The 23,853-nt window shown below is 41.9% G+C and overlaps 1 pseudogene across 1 annotated transcript; it reads left to right on the top strand.

The window, feature by feature from the left end:
* The first annotated feature begins 210 nt into the window (after positions 1 to 210).
* Positions 211 to 893, top strand: LOC308535794 (small ribosomal subunit protein uS2-like; annotated as a pseudogene). Its single transcript has one exon. The product of its transcript is annotated as a small ribosomal subunit protein uS2-like (transcript).
* Positions 894 to 23,853: the final 22,960 nt, after the last annotated feature.

The raw sequence follows: 23,853 nt of genomic DNA, 5'->3' as shown, positions 1-23,853 counted from the left end.
TGCAAAGAGCTGAGAGTTCTTCCAGATCTAGAATTTTGTGCATCTTATTCAAAGTTTTCACTGTATATAAATTGGCCACAATCTAAGTTACTGATATACTACTTTTCTTTATTTATTACAAATGACATTCCTGCTTTTCTGTGCTACCAAAAGAAAGGATCATAGAATATTGTCCTGGGGTCCCTTGTAACTAATAGAGACACTTTCACAATGCCCAGAGCCCTTGATGTCTTGCAAATGAAGGAGGAGGATGTCCTCAAATTCCTTGCAGCCGGAACACTCTGAGGTGACACCAACCTTGACTTGGAAATGGAGCAGTACATCTGGAAAAGTGATGGCGTCTCCATCATCAATCTGAAGAAACCTGGGAGGAGCTTCTGTTAGCAGCTTGTGCCATTGCTGCCATTGAAAACCCTGCTGATGTCAGTGCCATATCCAGGAACACGGGCCAGCGAGCTGTGCTGAGGTTTGCTGCTGCCACTGGAGCCACTCCCACTGCTGACACCTCACTCCTGGAACCTTCATGACCAGATCCAGGCAGCCTCCCAGGAGCTGAGACTTGGGTGATTACTGGCCCCAGGGCTGAGCACCAGCCTCTCACAGATGCTTTACATTAACCTGCCAGCCATCGCTCTGTGTAACTCAGACTCCCTCTGCACTGTGTGGACATTGCCATCCTGTGCAACAATAGGGAGCTCACCCAGTGGGTCTGACGCCATCCATGCGGGCCTGGGAAGTTCTGCGCATGTGTGGACACCCATGGGAGGTCATGCCTGACCTCTGCTTCTGCAGAGATTGAAAAGGAAGGGGAGAGCACTGTCGAAAAGGCTGCGACCAAGGAGGAATTTCAGGGTGAGTGGACTGCTGCAGCTCCCGAGTTCGCTGCCACTTAACCGAGGTGTCAGACTCCTTTGCAGCTGCCCTGGTGCCTCATCAGCAGTTCCCTTCTGAAGAGGAGTGCTCAGCCATCCGAGAAAGACTGGACTGAAGCCTTCACTGCTCAGAGCATTGAAAGGGTAGGAGCAACGCTGAATGTCTTGGACAGAGAGGGAAATAAGGTTGCTGAAAAATAAAGTATCTTTAAAAATTGACATTCCTGAATTAGCTTCCTGAAGCTAATTGTGTGTGTGTGTGTGTGTGTGTGTGTGTGTGTGTGTAAACATGCACACATATATTTATATTCTTTTGGGTAATAGAGAGACAGCTGTGGTTATATCTACCTTTTATTCACTCATACTTTTACAATCAAAGTATGTATTTATTTATTTACCAATGAAATGTGACCAAATGAATAACCCAAACCACACATTTTCACCATGCTAAAAGCATTTTTAAAATGCATTTAATTAAGTTTCTCTTTTAGATGAACTTACAATTTCATCCTGCATTCAACCTGGTTTTTAAATGTATTTATCTAGACTAAAATATCTGCAGCTGTACTATGAGTTAAAGGCATTCCAAGATATTCAAAAAGAGCCCTGTTGGCCCTAGCCGGTTTGGCTCAGTGGATAGAGTGTCAGCCTGCAGACTGAAGGGTCCTGGTTTGATTCTGGTCAAGGGCATGTGCCTGGGTTGCGGGCTCGATCCCCAGTAGGGGGCGTGCAGGGGGCAGCTGAACAATGATTCTCTCTCATCATTGATGCTTCTATCTCTCTTTCTCTCTCTCCCGTCCTTTTTAAAATCGATAAAAATATATATATTTTTAAAAAGAGCCCTGTTGTTGTGGGTTGTACTTTCCAAAACATGGCTAGACAACATTTTCAATCCCACAGACCCTTGAACTTCCCAGTCAAGATGTAGAGTCCATGTCGTCCCTCCCCCTTCTCTAATCTGGTGGGCCTTTATGACTGCCACAACAAATAGAATGGAGCAGAAGGGGCATTATGGGACTTCTGATAATAGCTCATAAAAAGTTTTAGGGTCATTGAAGGAGGAACACACGAGGCCAAAGTGGTAAGGGATAAATTTATTAGGTCATCTGAATACTAGATGTGCTGAGCCCCAAAATGGAACCAGTCCCCAAAGACAGGGTGTCAGAGGTTTTTAAAGAATTCTAGGTGGGCTTTTTCTGGGCAGATAATTCTCTGTGAAGGTCTGGCTTCTGGGAAAGATTGGAAGGGAGAGAAAATGTGGTCTAAACAAGTGGAATGTCCATTGTGAAGTGACTTAAAGTTCAGTTCCCAGGGGAGGGAGTATCGATTCAATTATTTGATCAGATCTAACATTCCAGCCTTTTTGTTTTATGGAATAAGATACTCGTAAATGAAATAATTTGCAATAAAATAAAATAAAGTAAAATAAAGTCTTCTAGCTTCCTCCCTGTCTGTCTCTCTCTCCTTGATAAGTATTCTGTCTTGCTCCAAGCAATCTTCATTCCAAGTAGCAACATTAACAAATATAGCATTATAAGAGTATTTTTGGCTTACATTCTAGAATGGGAGGAGTCAGTATTTCAATATATGAATTAATATCATTTCATTTCCAGTGGAAATTTACAACCAAAATGACATGATGGTTGTGGTTTTCATTACTTACTAAATCCTGAAAAAAAAAAAAAAGGTGGTCTTAACAAGTCAATTCTTTTAAGAGTCTGGCTGTAGAGTACAGTTTTAGTAATGATACACCCATTATTCACTTCTGTCAGTTGGTTATAAGGTAAGAGAAGCCCAGAGAAGCTTTTCAGAATCAAAACAAATACAGTAGAAATAGTGTTTTCTATAGATATACACCAGCCTTTCACCACAAAAATTGGTTACACAAGTTGGTATAGGTAAAATTAATTATGTAAAACCATCAGAAGTCGTGGAATTGAAACTAGTTTGTGATTGGGTTCTGTGTCTCCTATGAAGGATGAAAAAGATAAAAAAACAAAACAAAAATTTTAAATATGAATTTAAAAGGCATCCTACCCAAGCCTACTGCCCGTTTTCCTTCTCATTCCGTAACTCTTAACCCTGGGCTACTCCTGCTTTTTCATGCTATCAAGCCTGCCTCGACCTGACTGGAGAGTTCAGGTCCAAGCCTGTCTCTGATAACGTACCCGAGCCTCTCTTCTAAAGTTACCCCCAAGGCCCTCGGGCTTCAAGCTTTCTCTTTCTTATAAAGTCCGGAGCCTCTACCAAGAGAAGTATGAGCTTAAAGCTGTGTGCCCAGGTTGACAGCATTGCTGTCCTGCTCTTAATGAATCCACAGAACCTGGTGGCATGCTGTAGGCCTCTTTGAGAGTATGGGTTTCTTTGTTTACTACACCATTGTTTACTATTTAGTCCTCTATTTCATTTTCCTGAAAAGTGACTGGGAAGTTAGGTTTGGTATCTTATTTCCCTGGGTTTTGTAAGAAGCTACCTCTGGAAAACAAACTAGAATTATGCCACTGTAAAGCATTTCTTGCCCTCCCTCAAACTTTTCATCATGCTCCCAGCACTCTCTATTCCCTTTTCAGCTTTATTTTTCCTTTCTAATGTTCATCACTGACTGCAGTGTCATGTAGTCTACATACATATTTTTCTATAGTTCCCCCACCCCACTAGAATGCGAATTGGAAGACCCATCAGGGTTTTTGTCTGTTTTTGCTTACAGCTGTATCCCTGGCACCCAGAGCCATGGCTGATAAATAGTAGGTACTAGATAATTATTGAAGGCACCCTACCTAATAAAAGAGTAATATGCAAATTTACCATCACTCCAACACACAAGATGGCCACCACATGATGGCCTGCAGGGGAGGGCAGTTGGGGGTGACCAGGCCAGCAGGGGAGAGTGATTAGGGGCAATTGGGCTGGCAAGGGAGCAGTTAGGCATTGATCAGTCTGGCAGGGGAGTGGTTAGGGGCAATCAGGCAGGCAGGCAGGCAGGCAAGCGGTTGGGAGCCAGCAGTCCTGGATTGTGAGAGGGATGTCCCAACTGCCCACCAGGATCGGGCCTAAACAGGCAGTCGGACATCCCTTGAGAGGTCCCAGATTGGAGAGGGTGCAGGCTGGGCTGAGGGACACCACGCCCCCACCCACCCGTGCACAAATTTTGTGCACTGGGCCTCTAGTGAATAAATAAAGGAGTAAATGAACAAATTCTGCAGGTTAGGGCTTAGACCTGGCAATAGCATTCAGAGCTAGGGCTTTCTAGTGGCCAGCTTCACAAGAAATAAGATGAAAATAATTTCCATGTAGGGCTATTATTTATTGGAAATATATGCTTCATTCATTCATCCATTTATTTAACAACAAAAATTTATTGAGAACCTTTTGTTAGAAGTTGATGCAGAGTTCTGTGTTGGTAGGGTTTAGAAATGATGTGTGTTATTATAATCCACTTTATGGGTATTTACTCACATGTTGGCTGAAGGAAAATGTGACTGAATGCTGGAATAAGTGTCCTGATACAGGTAGATGTAAAGTGGGAGTTGGAGTGTTTTAAGGAGGTTGTGGAGAGGTGGATTTCCACAGGAGAAAGCATTTATTTTACATACTGAAGAAGTGATTGGCAGAGTTCACTCTGAGCTAAGGGAACTGAATGTTTAAAATCACAGATGAGAACTTACGGGATTTCACAGGAGTTGCCGTGACCGAGATGAGGCTGGAAATGTAGATAAGGATAGGAAAGTATATTGAAGATTAAGGTTAGAAAGTATCTTAAGGATTTTAAATGTATATCTTTTAGGTTATGGGAAACCACATAAGTTTATTAAGCAGGAAGTGACATATATACTGTTTGTTTCAGAAACATGATCATTTTTTGGTGCAGAATGTTGGGACTGAGGAAGGAGAGAGATTTCATACAGGGGTCTGCTAGGGAGCCACATCTTTGGTCCAAGTGGAGATGGTGAGGACTGGGGTAATAGCAATGGGAGTGAGGAAGTGATAAAGCAAGTAAGTATGTTGGAGGTGGAACCTATAGGATTTGATGAGAAGAATAAGGTAAAGGGAGGAATGGGTAATGGTGATGAAGTTTCTAATTCAGGAAACTTTTATATGGTTTTATCTCTAACTGACATAAGTAATATACAGGGTAAAGGGAACAGGCTTCATGGAAAGATGTGGAGGAAGACACCAGTTTGCTGTAAAACCTGCAAATGTTTGAGTTTCCAGACACTATTAAGAAGGTGAACTCCGCCGAAACCGGTTTGGCTCAGTGGATAGAACGTCGGCCAGCGGACTGAAAGGTCCCAGGTTCGATTCCGGTCAAGGGCATGTACTTGGGTTGCGGGCACATCCCCAGTGGGGGATGTGCAGGAGGCGGCTGATCGATGTTTCTCTCTCATCGATGTTTCTGACTCTCTATCTCTCTCCCTTCCTCTCTGTCAAAAATCAATAAAATATATTTAAAAAAAAAAAAGAAGGTGAACTCTGAGATTAGTATAAAATGGGGCTGTAGATGAAGATTTGGGGGTTATTGTCAGACTGGTTATTAAACCAGGACAAGTGGAATAGGGAAACTGAGACAGATAGTTAAATAACCAAGCAGTTTATAGCCATCTAGTAAATTATAAAATCCTATCTTCCCTAACCAAGGACACTTAAGAGTAAATGGTTTACACTTCTCCTACTCAAACAGAGGGTAAATAGCTTAAATAACTCTACTCAGGGAGACAGATAGCAGGAACCCAATTAGTGCCATTTGTGCCAGCCACACTCAAGGACAAGTCAGGGCAATAATTTCATTTTGGGGCATCAGTTTAAGCTGATGAATATTCTATTGAGATCCTCCTTTAAGACCTCCCTTAAAATCCTCACCTTGAGAACCTTCAAGACAAACACTCAGCATGAGCTCTCTCTGGAGCACACCCGTGCCTTTCTTCCCTCTCAGGCATGCATCTTTACTTTTCTCTTCTAAACTCTAAGGATTCTCAGGAGACTTTCAACCACTGGAGCAATGAGCAGTCGCAGCTCATCCGGGGCATACTCCCTGAACCTGTCTCCAAGGCCCCGTTTTCTCTGACTTTTCAGTGAGCTAACTATAGCTCACTTCTTTCACTGTGACTTCTACTTCCCAGTGAGTCCATGCAGCCACTTCTTTCTTATAATGTTTCTGGAGAGCCAAAGCAGAGCACCGCCTAGGCTTTCTTCGATTGCTCCTTCTACCCTATGTCCTTTCTTTGTTTCACTGTCCCCAGCTTTAAAAAACATACTCTCAAAATCACCTGGACTCACGTTGTGAAATCTTTCCTGCAGGAAGTCAAGAACCTACACACTACTGGCCTACCTGAGGCAGACCCACTCAGAACCTGGTCCCTTTCTGATGACAATTGCTGAGGCTATAGGATTTTATGATCTCTATCATAGGATACAGAGCAAGAATAAAATCATAGTTTGCAATCCTGAGGTATGTGAATATTTAAGAGAAACTGGCAAAGATGGGAATGAATAGCCATTTTCACCAGAACCAAAACCAGAGGAGAGGGAAGAGAGAGGGAATTATTTTGCAGAAGAAAAACCAGCCAACCAATAGGGGGGAAAAACACACACACAAAAAAACTGCATAAGTCAAGAGAATGAGATTCAGTAATTAGGAACCTTAGATGACCTTAACAAGAGCCTTTTCAGTTGGGTGCTTGTGGTGACAGCTGGGTTGAAAGGTCTGAAAGGTGAGAAAGCAGAATGAACGCTGTACATTTTATATGAATGTGTAGCAGCAACCTGATTGCACCCTCAGCTCCACCCCACACAACCTTCCTCACAGAAACATTCTCAATCATGCAGGGCTTATGAGTTGAATTAACTTAGCACCTTGTATTTGCATGAGAACTCTATAATAGTATTCACAAGCTTACACAATGTGACTGCCAGCCATTTACTCTATGTTTTTTTTTTTTTTTAACAACCTCACAGATATTTTTTTATATGACTGAGAAACATCAGTTACTGGCCAAAATGTATTTGAAGTGAGTGAGGTCCCGGAAGTCTTCATTTCTAAACTAATCAAGGCCAGTCACACATCCTGAGGTGGCCTCAATTTAAGTTTGACTGCTTCTGTGCCGGTGACAGTGTCCTCTGTCACCTATTTGATGAAAAAAAAAAATTGCTGAGATCATTTTATCAGCAGAAATTTCCACAAGTAAAAGGCCAGAAAGTACACACATACCCATGTATCTTTGTGTGTAAATGAATAGAAAAATCTGAAGGGTGCACACCCACCCAACAGTTGGCACTGAGTAACTCTGAGTAGAGGAGAAGGATAGGGGTTGGGGGGGGGGGGGGAGATAAAGGTAAGACTTCACTTTTCAGCAGTCAAATAGGGGTAGTACATTTTCCCAGAATGTAGTGTATTTGCATCTGAGTCACAGAGGGGCGCTCAATAGAAATACATATCCCCAGGGCCCACTCTTGATCTACCACACAGGATGCTTTGAGGCTGAGACCTAGGAGCTTGCATTTTTGAAGAGCACTATTGATGGTTCTTAGGCATCGCAACATTGGACAGTCATTGGTACATAGAACAGCATACTGACTTGGGAATCTGAGGGTCAGGGTTTTAGTCCCAACCCTTACCATTTGGGTGGCTTTGCACAGATAGCTTATCTTCTTCTTTTTTTAAAATTAATATTCTTTTTAAAAAAATATATATTTTATTGATTTTTTTACAGAGAGGAAGGGAGAGGGATAGAGAGTTAGAAACATCGATGAAAGAGAAACATCGACCAGCTGCCTCCTGCACACCTCCTACTGGGGTTGTGCCTGCAACCAAGGTAGTACATGCCCTTGACCGGAATCAAACTTGGGACCCTTCAGTCGCAGGCCAACGCTCTATCCACTGAGCCAAACCGGTTATGGCGATAGCTTATCTTCTTGATCCTCACTCTCTCATATGAGAATCGAGCATTCCCTCTAGGATTTTAGGGTTCTGGGATTTGCTGTGGGATTCTGATTTGTATGACTGTGAGTGTAACATAGCACTATGGGGAATAAAACTTCCCTTGAGATAAACCTTCTCATTATCATGTTTATACTTGTGCCTGGTCCTACCAATTAAGAAGATGCATTTAAAGAGAACATGTTTATTGTCGCAAACTTTTAAAATGTAAGCTTATCAAACCCTTAGGTGCTTATCTGTGACAGGAATTCCTGCTAATGGTTATGACTCTCAGTCATGGGAGGAACCTTGCCAGGTTGTTAATATATCAATCATTAAAATTTCCTCTGTTTCTTCTTAATTTGTAAATATTTAGATGTGATGTGTCTGTAAAGTGGCTGGGGTAGGGGATGAGGTTGGTGGAGGAGGCATGAGGAATAGAGGAAGTGTTATAAACATTAAAAAAAAGTTTAATTTCTTAGCAGGGAGGTCATTCAAATCCTAAATTGCCTTTAGTGCAGGTGTAATTCCTCCTTCTACCTCATTTCTATGCTTTCTATGCTTTGTAACTCGATACCTGGGTCTCCTGCAAGGTCGCTTTGCCTCTGTCCTGGCATTTTGGATCAGATTCCCTGTCTGGGGCAACACAGTGATAGAAGGTTAACTGGTGAGATGGCCTTCGAGTTACACCCTAATGAGAAAGCTGGTGCAAGCAGTTGCAGAATATCTGGATAGGAATTCTCCCTCCTGCTGACCTTGGCTCTACTTTCAACCTAAAACAAGAAAATAAAAAGGAAGAAAGATTACTGTACTATTGTTTTTTTACTGTACATAAATACATGAGAATTTCTTACAATTGTTTAAAATTACAATTGTTCAGGACATAAAAATGTGGCTTCACTGCTATGGAGATCACTGACTTTGGCAGAGCCTAGTATATCATAACCACAATGAAAATAACCACATCCGTGCACACACATGCAAACCGTACCCTGAAATTTCCTAATTGTATGTAGGGTATCAAAGTCCCAAGTTGTACTTTGCAAGATATTGTGTCCCTTCTTTGCTATGTTGCCTTCTTTTTTTCCAGCCAGAGAACAATTGCCCTCCCTTTTTCCCTTCTTCTCTTCATGTCTTCCTTCCTCCTTTAAAAATTGACATGTCTAATACATTTGAGTCCCAATAGCACTTTCTTTCATAGATGATGGTGACTTAATACATGCAGGGGGACAACACTTTAAAAAGTACAACTATTTATGAACACTGTGGTGAGGGAGGCTGGAGTAAGCAGGATTCAGGTTCTCCTTTGTTTGGAAACATCACCTTGACAGGACTATTGCTGATGTAAAGGCCAAGTCCAGAATATGTCTGATGGGGGAGATTTGTACAAAGACCAAACAATTGCTATGCTAAATTGCAAAGAAAAAAAAACAACCCAAAAAACAAACACACAAAAACAAACCTAAAACACTATTCATTGGGTAAGCAGGCAATTCTGAGAGAGTGCTAGGCTAACTGACTGCTTTCTCTGGGTTGTGGATGATAGTGGCACTGAGGGATGATGAGCGACAAGAGTGGATGAGAGACAAGAGTGAAAGATCTCAATTGGCAGAGGTCTAAGTCTCAGCTCTGAGGACCAGTGGAAGAGGAGAGAGGCTTAGAGGTAAGGAACTTGTCATGGAAGGGCCTGGCCCATGAACTTTAGGAGCACTAATAAATATCTCATCTGAATTTCTTTCATTGTTCTCATCCCTTTATGTATACTTAAATTTTCAATTAAAACTTTATTAATCATTAAAGCCTGAATTGAACTTTGCTGAAGGAAGTTATGAGCTGGTTCTTTGACCACAGTTGTTTTGAGCTCATGATATGAGTATAGCTATTTCTTCTTCTGAGGCTAATGTGAAGGTAATAACATCTTTCTATGTGATATCATCGATCCTTAAATTCTATAAGTGGGTCAGCAACAAAGATAGTGTCTTAAGAAAGAGCAAGAAATTAGTAGTGATACCCAAGATTGGCTAGCAGTGAGTGCATGCCTTCTGCAAGGTTCTCTGTAAAATTAAGAAAGAGGATCTGAAAGGGACATGGATATCTGGAATCATGCAAGATGGAGAGTTGAATAATTTATATTTGGGTGTAAAAGAAAGGAGAGCCTGGCAGGTGTGGCTCAGTGGTTGAGTGTCAACCTATGAACCAGGTTTGATTCCTGGTCAGGCACATGCCTGGGTTGTGGGCTCGATCCCCAGTAGCGGGTGTGCAGAAGGTAGCTGATCAATGATTCTCTCTCATCATTGATGTTCCTATCTCTCCCTTTTCCTTCCTCTCTGAAATCAATAAAATATATATTAAAATATATTTAAAAAGAAAGGAAAGGGGAGTCTTGCAAACCTGATCACTCTCAGGTTAGTCACAGTATGTTGCATTTTCAAAATTCCTCACATTTAAAGTTATTCATTTTGAATATCATACTTATACATGCTGTAAATTAATATTTTTAAAATTTCCTTACGTTTGGGAATATCCTGTTAAAAGTGATGTCATATAATATTATATCCTATGTGATGGTATGGGGGTTACATTTTACCCAGATATAAATGACCACTATTTGATTGTAAAGAAAAAAAAAGAGTAAAGTTGGACTTAGACTGAACTCTTGGAGGTCATCTAACTTATGAAGATGGAGTTTACTTGATTGACAGATCTCATGAAAGAGAATTTTGATGGAAAAACAATCTGACTTTGTAATCAGTCACAGGGTTGGTTTCCACTATCACCCTAAAATTCCCTCATTGATATAATGCCTGCTTTGCAATCTGTTTTGTCTTAGTCACTGATTTATTCTCCAAAAATTCTCTTCAGTTTCAGAAATACAAAGCCACACTCAGTAACAGTGATTCATGACTAAAAAATTCACAATTTATAGTCCTTCTAGAGGTCTGATTTTTTCCCCTCCTGCTTGAGCTTTTCAATTTAAAGATAAGTAGAGACACTTCTGGGAAGATTAAATTGTCTCAAGTTATTGGCATCAAGCTAAATATCATCTCATTCACATTTGCCTCATTCCAACCCTAACAGTGAAGGTTTTATAGATAATATTCCTTAAGCATACTTACTTTTCATCTTTGGGGAAAAATAATCTGTTATTGGTCAATAGTCTGGATCCTGGGATTAGAAGATGAACCAGGGTATTTATTGCGGCAGACACTGCACAGCCTACGTCAGTGATTATATCAGGAGTCAGGGGCCTTAAAAGAAGATATAAATTGGTGCCACAGGCCTGGCGCCAGGCACAGACAGGGCCTGGTTCTCAGTCATGACCAATGTTGTGCTGTCAAAGTGATTTCTAGATCCTGTGACCTATCTCCCGCCCTGAGATCACAGTCGGCATTGCATAACTTGCTATTAATTGGTCTTTTTGCTTTTTTGTTCCCTTACATATCTGGCCTCACTTTCTTCATTTTTACCTCATCAGTAGTTAAAAGTGGAAAGTAACTCTTAAGAATTCTTTTTGAGGGGGTCTGATGAGATAGAATTGAAGAACAAGCTTCCACTGGCAGGAAACTTGAAAGAGGACCACATCGGATGTGGATATCAGAAAGGGAATCTGAAAGGAGAAACAAGGTTTCAAGAAAGAAAATTTGGGAGGGGAAGGATTTCTCTAGGATATCATGATAAAAAGGGACAGTATGGGTGTTACCTGGGAAAGAAAACCATCAGAACTGAAAAAAAAATCAAAGAAAGTCAGGCTGAGAGAATTGGCGAGAAAAAGATAACAAAGAAAGTAAGAGGTTGGGAAAGAAAGCAGTTTATGCTTGAGAAAGAGCCATGTGCTAGTGATCATTTCAGTCTCCCCTAAGTGCAGGTATACACTCATTCTTTTCTCACACCTAAACTTTCTGTAATTTAACAGCCTTCAAAGCAGAGGTGTTCCCAATAAGTAAATAAATATATAAAGATATGTTTTATGAAAGTTCACAGAAGAATTCAATTATTCGATGTGAAAATCCAATTTCCTCCCCCTCCCCATTATCCAATCTTGAGAATCTGGATAGGCCTCAGAAGATTAGCTTTAGATCATTATTTAGAAAAACACCTGTCCTTTTCTCTTCTGTCATTACAGCCTTGCATGTCAGTGGACTGAAGTGCATTAGAGTCTATTAGAGAGATGCTGGTGAGGAAACTTGCAATAAAAGGGATGAAAATGCTTCTACTCTCCTCTGCTCCCATGGAACTTAGCTTACTAAAGTCATCACCAGCATTTTTCTTGAGCTGGATTTACTGTATATATTCAATTTTAAATTAAGTGCAAAAGATTTATTTACTTCAAGGATTTTCTAAGGCTCCTTTTAAATTTAATATCTAAATAGGGTTTTAAGGTCTGAATTTCCTCCCATTGTGCAGTTAAAATGTAATTATGAAGTAGGGTGTGAAGGAGGCTGTGGGGTGTGTCAGCAAAACATAGGGAAGTTTGTTATGAAAAAGAAAACTCAAAATCACAGAACATCTAAAATAAAATATAGTATGCAGATTGTCTGTAGTTTGAGATTATTTCTGTCATGGAAATTACTCCTTAGTGTGAGTAACTGCCAATTGACCAAATTTTGGTGTCTGAAACTCATAGATAAACAAGAAAACTATTAAATACTATAAAATCACTGACAGATGCCTTCTTAAATGACCAAACCTTCAAGACTTTTCTAAAATTACCCTTAATCTCATTTTAAAATCCAAGCAACAGCTTTTAAAAAATTGTTCTTTCAAAAGCTTCTCATTTTCTGTACTTATGCTATGGTGGGTTAGAGTATTACATACACATTTTTGCAAAAATTAGGTTACTCTGCCAAGATGAATATTGTGTAACCCCCTGAACTACCATAATGGCCCCAGAAGTAAACTTACAAATAAAAAGAAAACAACCTTTTGCAAAAAGCATGATCAGCAAAACAGGCATTGCAATATATTCTTTTCTTTAAAATTCTTACCCGAGGATATGTTTTCATTGATTCTTAGAGAGACAGGAAGGGGGAGGGAGGGAGAGAGAGAGAGAGAGAGAGAGAGAGAGAGAATCATTGATGTGAGGGAAACATTGATTGATTGCTTCCCATATGCACCCCAACCAGAGATTGAACCTGCAACCAAGGTATGTGACCTGACCAGGAATCAAACCCTGGACCTTTCAGTGTATGGGACAATGCTCCAACCAAGTGAGGCACCGGCCAGGGCTGCAATGTATTATTGTTATTATTATTATTTTTTATTGTCTAAACTTTTACATATGTCTCCTTTTTCCCCAACTGACACCCCCCCCCCAGCCATTCCCACCCCAGGCAAACCCCAACTGCCCCAGTCTCTGTGTCCATTGGTTATGCTAACATGCATGCATCAAGTCCTTTGGCTGCTCTCTAACCCCGCCGCCTTCCCTACCATTTGTCTCTGGATTATTCTTGTTCATCAAATTATGTTTATCATTATATACCACATACGAGTGAGATCATGTGATATTCATCTTTCTCTGACTGGTTTATTTTGCTTAGCATAATACTCTCCAATTCCATCCATGCTGTTGCAAATGGTAGAAGTTCCTTCTTTTTTATAGCGGCATAGTATTCCATTGTGTAGATATACCAAAGTTTTTTAATCTATTCATCTGCTTATGGGCACTTAGGCTGTTTCCAAATCTTAGCTATTGTAAATTGCACTGCTATGAACATAGGGGTGCATATATATCTTTTCTGATTGGTGTTTCTGGTTTCTTGGGATATAGTACTAAAAATGGGATTACTGGGTCAAATGGGAGTTCCATTTTTAACTTTTTGAGGAAACTCCATACTGTCTTCCACAGTGGCTGCACCAGTCTGCATTCCCACCAGCAGTGCACAAGGGTTCCTTTTTCTCCACATCCTGGCCAGCACTTGTCATTTTCTGATTTGTTGATGATAGCCATTCTGGCAGGTGTGAGATGGTATCTCATTGTTGTTTTGATTTGTATCTCTTCGATGATTAGTGACTTTGAGCATGTTTTCATATGTTTCCGGGTCTTCTGTATGTCCTCTTTCGAAAAGTGTCTGTTCCCTCTCTGGCCGGCACCCTTTCCAATTTGCCCATTTTTTTTTTTTTTGATTGGATCATTTATCTTCCTTTTGTTAAGTTGTATGAGTTCTCTGTAAATTTTGGAGATTAAACCCTTATCAGAAATATGATTGGCAAATATGTTCTCTCATGCAGTGGGCTTTCTTGTTGCTTTGTTAATGGTTTCTTTTCCTGTGCAGAAGCCTTTTATTTTCATATAGTCCAATTTGTTTATTTTCTCCTTAGTCTCCTTGCCCTAGGAGCTGTGTCTGTAAAGATATTGCTATGACATATGTCTGCTATTTTTCTGCCTATGGAGTTTTGTAGGATTTTTATTATTATTTTTTATGTACAGAGAAGAATGACATATGGGTAGGGGGTATCCATCTTTATTTCTTTAAATCCTCATCAGAGGATAATTTTTCCATTGATTTTTAGATAGAGTAGAAGTAAGGAGGAGAGAGAGAGAGAGAGAGAGAGAGAGAGAGAGAGAGAGAGAGAGAGAGATTGCCTCCCTGCCTCCCGCACCTGCCTGGGGAAGGATCCTGCAACCCGGTTACATGCCCTTGACCTGGAATGGAACCCAAGACCCTTTGGTGTGTGGGTCAACTCTCTACACTAAGCCACAGTGGCCAGGGCTGCAATATATTCTTAATAGACATTCAACATATACTTATCTTAAATGGAATATAAAAAGAAAACATTTTTGCTTATATTTTGGGATAAGATCTAAAAAACAGTTCACCCATACTTTTAAGTTGTTTTAGTTTGCTTATGGTAGAGAGGAATGCTATTACATCACTATGTCCTCTTGACTGCTTTTGTTAATCACATTTTCAATAGTCAGCAACATCATATGAAGTCTTTTTATTCTGCTGTTAGATTGTGGTTGGGTTCCCCTAAAAGTTTCCTTGCTCATCCTTTCACTTGAGATCCTTGTGTTGGTTAATTCGTTGTGTCAATTTGACTGGTCCACGGGTACCCAGACATTTGGTTAGCACTATTCTGGATGCTACGGTGTTTTCTAGGTAAGATTAACATTTGAATTGATAGAGGAGTAAAGCAGATTGCTCTCCTCAATGTGGGTGGGCCTCATCTAATCTGTGTAAGGTCTTAGTAGAACAAAAAGTTTAAGTAAGATATAATTTTCTCTCTCTGACTGACTGTCCTTGAGCTGGGACATCAGTCTTCTCCTGCCCGTGGAGTTGGACTCAGACTGGAACTTACACCATTAGCTCTCATGGTTCCCTGGCCTTCCCACTCAGACCCAAACTATTCATTTCCTCTCCTGAGTCTCCAGTTTGCAGACTGAAGATCTTGGGACTTCTCCACCTTCTGAATTGCATCAGCTAATTCCTTGTAATAAACTAGATGCCCAGTGCATGAATTCGTGCACGGGTGGGGTCCAGCCAGCCCAGCCCAAATTGGGGCAGATTGGAGCTGGGCCTGTAGGCGGGAAGTTGGCCAACCAGCCCACGCTCATCAGGGCTGATCAGGGCCAGGCTGGCTGGGGGGAGTGGCCACGGGCAATTGGCTGGTGGCTCCCTCACCTGATTGGGGTGGGGGGCTGATTGGGGATGGGGCCGGCTGTAGGGAGGGTCTGTGGGTGGTGGTAAGGTGGCCCCACCTTCAAATGGGGCAAGGGGGACTGATCAGGGGTCAGCGGCCGGCCCTGACCCTGATCGGGGTGAGAGGCTGATCTGGGCTGGGGCTGGGCAGGGGGAGGGGCTGCAGAAAGTTGGTTGGCCAGCCCTGCCCCCTATTGGGGTAGGGGGATGACCAGGGATGGGGCTAGCTGGGGGGAGGGGCTGTGGGAGGTTAGCTAGCTGGCCCCAATCCCCATTGGGCCAGTTCACTGGCCACACTGGGTGTCATAGCGAACAGTCATTCTAGTTGTGGTGTTCTGGCTGCTGGATTTTTATACATATAGACTAGAGACCTGGTACACCAAAATTTGTGCCCAAAAAGTTGGGGAGTGGGGATCCCTCAGCCTGGCCTGCACCCTCTCCAATCTGGGACTCCTCAGGGGATGTCTGACTGCCTCTCATAATCCGGGACCACTGGCTCCTAACCGCTTGCCTGCCTGCCTGCCTGATTGCCCCTAACTCCTTTGCCTGCCTGCCTGATTGCCCCTCATCACCTCTACCTGCCTGATCACCCCTAACTCCTCCCCGCACCTAGGACCCAGGATTCCCTCCTCCAGCTGGTTTCAGGCAGCTAGGACCCGGGCTTCCCTCCCTCTGGCTTGCTGCAGGCATCCAGGACCCAGACCGGCTTCACCCAGGCCAGCTGCAGCTGCAGGGGACCATGGGAAGGTGGCTTCACCCGGTCCAGAACTGCAGGCACCCAGGATCACTGGGTGGGCAGCTTGTCCCTCTCCTGGGCTGCAGCCTGGCTGGTCCCGATTCCTCTCTCGTGAGCTCATTTGTGCCTGGCTGGTCCCCATTTCTCTCTCCCCAGGGTTGAGTGTCTGAGCAGTTCCGGCATGAGGGCGTGAGGGCATGAGGGCATGAGGGCGTGAGAGTGAGATGACCATTTGCATATTAGCTCTTTATTACATAGGATATTTATATATGTATATGTATTCTGTTGGTTCTGTTTCTCTGGAGAACACTAACTAATACAGCCACCTGGTTAGCTTTTTCATGAGACTGTCAACAGGAGCTATGTTTGGCTATAACTCCCTCCCTGCAAAGTCTCTTGAAAGAGAGTTCTGAGAGGATCAGAGAAGAAGAGCCATTCCCATTCGTGGACTTAGAAACGGTCCCAAGGCAACTCCATTTAAATAGGTCACCTCTTCCTCAGGCTCATTTCATAGATCTCTACATGTCTATTTGCCTCTGGCTTGGAATACCAAAAGCTTTTAGCATCTGGCAGACACTTACTCAGTTCCCAACTGTTGATGCTCAGCTGCTGGAGGACTTGTTCAGCCTCTGGAAGTAATTTTTGCTCTTGTTATTTACAAAGCCCACCAGTCTGGCTGCTTTTTTCTACTTGAGCTGTTTCTCATTTTCCTTAGGGGTCTTTACTCTCATATGGATGGAGAGGCTTCTGGAGACCTTGAAATCCCACGATATTAAAAAAAAAAAAGGTGCATATATGTCTTTTTCTGTGAAACAGATCATATATTTTTTTCCTGTAAGATTTTTAAAAGATCCAGGGACACCCCACCTCCCGCCCAAAAAGATCTTTGTCTCAGGGAGTTGGTATACTTGCTGATTCTTTAAGGCATTTTGTTATTTTTCTACTCTGAGGAAGAGATATCAACTCAGTCACTAGCATTGTTTGCTTTGTGGAGCCCAAAGGAGGTCAGCAGTATCTTGCTTTCTTAACCAAACTTGCTCTCCTTAACCAAAAAAGTTGAATGTACTTCTTCCTAAGAAGGACATATTAAACCTTCTCATTCATTTCAGGTCAAGAGAAATTGGGCAAGGTTAAGCATGACTACATTTTTCCCCAAGGAAATGCTTTAGTCTAAGCTTTCAGGGTGGGACATACACATGTTTACTGTTTTTTGAAATTTTATGATACCTTGTCTTCTTAAGCACACATATTAGTAAAAGATCTATTTTTCCCACTTCCTTCTACATGTTGCCCCTCCTGCTCCCACCTATATTTGGGAGCACTAAAGTTCAGTGTCGGGGTTTTCACTGATTTCAAACAAATTTTTATTGAATTCCTCCATTCTTTAATACCTGGATTTTTAGGAACTACAGTGACAGGACAAAGTCAGTGCCATAATTTTTCCCTGACCACAGGAATAGTACTGTGTTTGCTGCAATCCCACCATCATATCTTGGAAGGATTATTTATAGTTATACTCCTGTTGCCTAACAATAGGACTGGTTGTTGTCTACATGGAGCTCAGTCCAGCAGGAGAAAGAGCTACACAAATAAGTAGTGATAATCAACAGTGACAACAAGTAGAACAATAGTGTCTACAAAGTGCAATGGAACTGCAGCCTGAGGGACAATTCACTGTTTCCACCTTTGCAGATTGAGGAGGGCGAGGGAAAGTTACTAAGAGAAGAGAATTTTCTCCTGGCTCCTGACATGAATATAATTCGGCCAGGGGGACCAAAGGGAAGGGAATAGAGAGAGACCTGATAACTCTAAGACAGAAAAATCTAGAAAGGAGTTCTTTCTTAAACTAATGTTTAGAAAACATTTGCTGTTTAAACATTCCTATTAAGCAATATTTGTAAAATGCTTATTTAAGACCAAGAAATTCTGTGCCAGTGTTTTTAAAACAGAGAAACAGCTGCATTCATTCAATACCTTATTAGTTTTAATTTTAAAAATTAATTTAAAGGAATTTTAAGGCATAATTTTTCTTTTGCTTTTAAATTGAATCCATTCTTTTTAGATGAAGCTCTCTAACTTTCTTATTTGTTTAACACTTATGGAGTGTTTTAAATCGCCTATTGAACATATATTTACTCTCTTAGGAAAGGATTTACTTAACACTTTCTAGAAAACAGAATTGCTACTGTCAGCTACTATATGATTTGATTTATTACAAGAGTTTATGTTAGACTCATTAACACTCCTTACTAAGGGTTGTTCTGGGAAATATTTGATTTCTATTTTTAAAGTTGTTAAAATTGTGATCAGAATTTCCTGAAATATCTAGTGTTCTATCCCAATAAAGTATCAGAACTCTACATTTTTTTATGCACTTATAGACTAACTTTTAGACAGTGATTTGAGGAAATATATTTGAAACTATTTATGTACAATCATTTATCCCCCTTATTTAAGGAACTAGTGGCCCGATGAACAAATTCATGCACATTGAAAGGAAATTAATTAGAAGAAATATTTTAATATCGCTATTCGCCCTTTCTCTATAATATAGAAGTGTCAACCAAATTCACGATTGACAATGACAGATTGAAACACACTCATGTGATTGGCGCCAGCGAGAGCTTTATATGTATTGCATATGCGTGAGTCAACTTAGCCATACATACATATATATATATATATATATATATATATATATATATGAATGATTGGGAATGGCTTTTCTTCTCTGACCCTCTCAGAACTCTCTTTCAAGTATATATATAATATACTTGCTTAATTAGACTTACTTTCTGATTTAGCTAAACTTTTTCCAGCCCAGTGAAGCACCCCACCTTCTTTTTCAGGTAATTGTCAGCAACACAGAAGTAAATATCAACACAAAGCCGATTATTATTGTAGATCATGCAGGGAGAACAAAGGGTAAAATATTTAACTGCAGCAGTGTTTGACTATATTCTGTGCAGTGACAACACCTGATGTCATTTTCAAGGTTCACCATTTCTTACTTCTTTTCAGTCGGGTCAAGTTTCTCAGTTTTCTAAATCTGTTTTCTGTTAATGAAATGAAAATAGGACTCCACCAAGTCTCCTATCTACCTACCCCAAGACTTCTGTGAGGATCAAATGAGATGAGGCACGGAAAACCCTTCACAGACATTTGGTTAAAGTGTAAATGTTTCCACCTGGCTATAAGGCAAGTCATGTTCCTGGGCTAAAGAAACTGCAAGGAGGTTAGCTGTCGCTAGGGAGAGGAAGCTGGGCATTGCTAACATGACATCATTACCCAGACGGACACTTAGCATATTAGCCTTTTATATATATATACATAGGCTAGTTGCCTGGTACATGAAATTTATGCACATTAAAAGAGAATAATTAGAGGAAATATTTTAATATTTCTATTTGCCCTTTCACTATAATAGAAGTGTCAGAGATGAAAGAAAATTAGTAGGAGAAACCAAGATGGCGGCATAGATAAACCCCGGGAAATAGTCGCCCCACACAACAACTGAAAATTATCCCAAAGGACAGAGCAAACATCGTCCAAAACAACAGGAAGGCTGGCTGAGTGTAATCTCTACAACTAGAAGAAAAGAAAAGCACGCTGAGAGCCAGAGGAGCTGCGGAGGCTGAGTGCAGAGGTACGGCGGCGGCTCGCGCGCGCGGAAAGGGTGTGGCACCTGAGGACGCGGCTGTCTTTTTGAATCACAAGCTCCCGACTGCTCTGATCTCCGGCTCCGGGAAGTCTCTGGGGACCCAGGTCTCATACGGGGAGAGGCGGCTCTGTCAGGCAGCAGCGGCGGCAGCGGGCGAACTTGAGGGCGGATTTCCCTCAGAGGTGCTTGCAGCCATTACCAGGACACTGAGACGCGCGACTCCGGGCGCGGAGAATCGGCCATAGCGTCTTTCTCCGCCCCTTTTGACTCCCTGAGACCCCGCCCCACCCAGGCTGCGGCAGAGGCTTTTGCATGTGAATGTACCTAACTACAGCCCAGCCAAGCAGACCCGGAACTTCCAAGAGAAGGCCCAAGGCCCCGCAGCGGCTTGCATTGCTTCACAGCTGAGCCTCTTCGTGGCCCGGTTGTGAGGCCTCAGGCAGGGGCTGAATTAGCACCTCCTTAGAACCAGGAGCCACTGTACCCAGTGGTCAGAGGGGGACCATTCTCCCACTTCAGACACAGCTGCTTCCCACAGCCAATTGGACTGGAGGTCAATTCCTCCCAGTGATCCTACAACAACCAAGGCACCAAGAGTGCACCAAGAGTGTCCACCCCAGGTAACTGGGGAGGCTGAGCCTCTGGGCCCTACAGGACACCTGGCGCGCAGGCCACTCTATCAACACAGGGAAGCAGCCAAAATGCGGAGACAAAGAAACAGGTCACAATTGGCAGAAACGGAGGAGGCCAGACGACTGGATATAGAGTTCAAGGCCACGTTTATAAGGTTTTTCAAGAATTTTATGGAAACCGCCGATAAATTTAATAAATCCCTCAAGGAGTATAGTGAGACCATGGAGGTCATGAAAAAGGACCAACTAGAAATTAAGCATACACTGACTGAAATAAAGAATAATTTACAGAGATCCAACAGCAGACAAGAGGATCCCAAGAATCAAGTCAAAGATTTGAAATGCAAAGAAACAAAAAATACCCAACCGAAAAAGAAAAAAGAAAAGAGATTCAAAAAATATGAAGATAGTGTAAGGAACCTCTGGGACAACTTCAAGCGTACCAACATCAGAATTATAGGGGTACCAGAAGGAGAGAGAGGGCAAGATATTGAAAACCTTTTCGAAGAAATAATGACAGAATACTTCCCCCACCTGGTGAAAGAAATGGACTTACAAGTCCAGGAAGCGCAGAGAACCCCAAACAAAAGGAATCCAAAGAGGACCACACCAAGACACATCATAATTAAAATGCCAAGAGCAAAAGATAAAGAGAGAATCTTAAAAGCAGCAAGAGAAAGACAGTCAGTTACCTACAAGGAAGTACCCATCCGACTGTCAGCTGATTTCTCAACAGAAACCATGCAGGCTAGAAGAGAGTGGCAAGAAATATTCAAAGAGATGAATAGCAAGAACCTGCAACCAAGATTACTTTATCCAGCAAAGCTATCATTCAGAATGGAAGGTCAGATAAAGAGCTTCAAGGATAAGAAAAAGCTAAAGGAGTTCATCACCACCAAACCAGCATTATATGAAATGCTGAAAGGTATTCTTTAAGAAGAGGAAGAAGAAAAAGGAACTCCTACCATTTGCCACAGCATGGATGGAACTGGAGAGCGGATAAATACCACAAGATCTCACTTATTTGTGGAATATAATGAACAACATAAACTGATGAACAAGGACTGATCCAGAGACGGAGAGGCATTGATTGGACTGTCAGGCCTTGGAGGGAAGGTAGGGGAGGGTGGGGGCAAGGGGGAAAGATCAACCAAAGGACTTATATGCAAGCATATAGGCCTAACCAATGGACACGGACAACGGGGAGGTGAGGGGATGAGCGGGGGGAGGGGGGGTAGAGGGTACACATATGTAATATCTTAATCAATAAAAAATATTAAAAAAAAAAGAAAATTAGTAAAATGTATATGAAAATCTTCCTCCTGTCGAGTCTGGGGCATGCCGTGGGACCTAGACTCAAGTCCCCACTCACCACCCACATGTGCTTCGAAAACACAAGAGACCCAGACCCAGCCGGCCCTACTGCCATTGGTTGAGACCCAACCTGGCCAGCCCCACCCCCATCAAGCCCCTCCAGGTGGGAGTTGCAGTCTCAGGTGCCCCGACCCGGTGCCAGGGCAGGAGACATGGTCTGAGGTCCCCCGTCAAACCCCACTGGGCGGGGGTCGTGGCCTGAGGTCCCCTGTCAAGCCCTGCCAGGTGAGGGCTGAGGCCTGAGGTCCCCATCAAGCCCCACTGGGCAGGAGGCGCGGCCTGAGGTCTCCTGGCCTGGCGTCAGGGGGAGGGTACAGCTTGAGATCCCCTGTCAAGCCCCATGGGGCAGGGGGTGTGGCAAGGCACCATGCAGACTCAGGTCCCTGCTGTTTGGTCATGATGTTATGGCGTCCCAGCTAATTTGCATATTCCTCTATGATATAGTTAGATTATATAATTTTGATCTCTAGAGTTACTTTAGAAATACATTATGTTCGAAAAGCTTATTTCTCTTGATTTATTTGCCCAGTTAAGATAAAATTCAACTAAGAAATATTGAGGAAATGAGAGCCACTAACATTAGCCAGAGTAGAGAATGGATTCTAAAAGTAAATGTGTTATGAGTAGAGAACATCCAAGATGAGATGTGGTTGTAATATTATTATTTTTTATTAGGGTGATATATGGGAATGAAGGAAGGGAGAGGTGATTTTATGGCGACTGACATAAATAATCATTTATTCAGCATTTTTTCTAGGGATAAAAAACAATTTTTTTATCCCACAGAATGTCTGAATATTCTATAGATATCTCAATGTCAGATTTACTTTCCTGAGTAGATTTAAATTCCAAAAAGCTTTCCCCCTTTTCTCCTTTTATTTCCCCCTTTTTTCCCTACCACCAGGGTCACATATCTCATCTTCTCTTAGAAGTTACTAGAAAAATACCGGAAATGTGGGCTATTTCCAGTTATCTACCCTGATCTCAAAGTAGGCTCTCTGCATCTCATGGTTGCCTTTGGCATGGGAAGATGTCTGTCTATTTTCAAACATTCCTTTTTACTATTGTGATTATCTAGAACCATGTATAGTTGTTGTTGTTAATCTTCACCGGAGGATAGTTTTTCATTTATTTTTAGAGAAAGTGAAGGGAGAGGGAGAGACACAGTGAGAGAAACATCGATCTGAGAGAGACACATTGATTGGTTGTCTCCTGCATGCGCCCCTACCAAGGCTGGGAATCAAGCTTGCAACTGAGGTATGTGCCTTTGACTAGAATTGAACCGGGACTCTTAAGTCCACAGGCTGATATCCACTGAGCCAAATCAGCTAGGGCTATAGTTTGTTTTTTTATTATGACCTGAATCATCTCACCATACCAAACTAGGTACATGGCTTTACCATCTGTCCTATCAAATGCTTTGGTAACATGTACTATACCACCTTTCGATAATTCTGCAGTTTCGTAAATAAGATGTTCACTCGGATCGTAGAACTCCATGGTCCCACCACATCTTTACTTTTCTTTATTCTTTTCCAAGAAAAGAAACAACCTGAACTCCTGGGAGGTCCCTAATTGACTTTAGCTCCAAAGAAAACAGGATGGTATTTTGAGGTAGGTTTGGTCAAACGGGATAGGTTTGGATTCTGTTTAATTGTTATTCTGGATTTAAGTTTATTTAAAAACAAACTGATTTATTTTTCTAAGTTGAATATTTCCCCTTACCTTAGAGTTAAGAGGGGTTACACGCCTCAAAAGATGCCTATTATCTAGGCCTGTGTGGTCCATTAAAAGGCTAGAACAGGGGTGGGCAAACTTTTTGACTCGAGGGCCACAATGGGTTCTTAAACTGGACTGGAGGGCCGGAACAAAAGCATGGATGGAGTGTTTGTGTGAACTAATATAAATTCAAAGTAAACATCATTACATAAAAGGGTACGGTCTTTTTTTTTTTAGTTTTATTCATTTCAAACGGGCCGGATCCTTACTTCTACTCTATCTAGCCGCTAGAAGCTGCAGGCTTTG

This window comes from Myotis nattereri (assembly GCF_964212035.1).
Source record: "Myotis nattereri genome assembly, chromosome: 2".
In the NCBI taxonomy this organism is placed as follows: Eukaryota; Metazoa; Chordata; class Mammalia; order Chiroptera; family Vespertilionidae; genus Myotis; species Myotis nattereri.
This window is presented reverse-complemented; position numbering and strand designations above follow the sequence as displayed.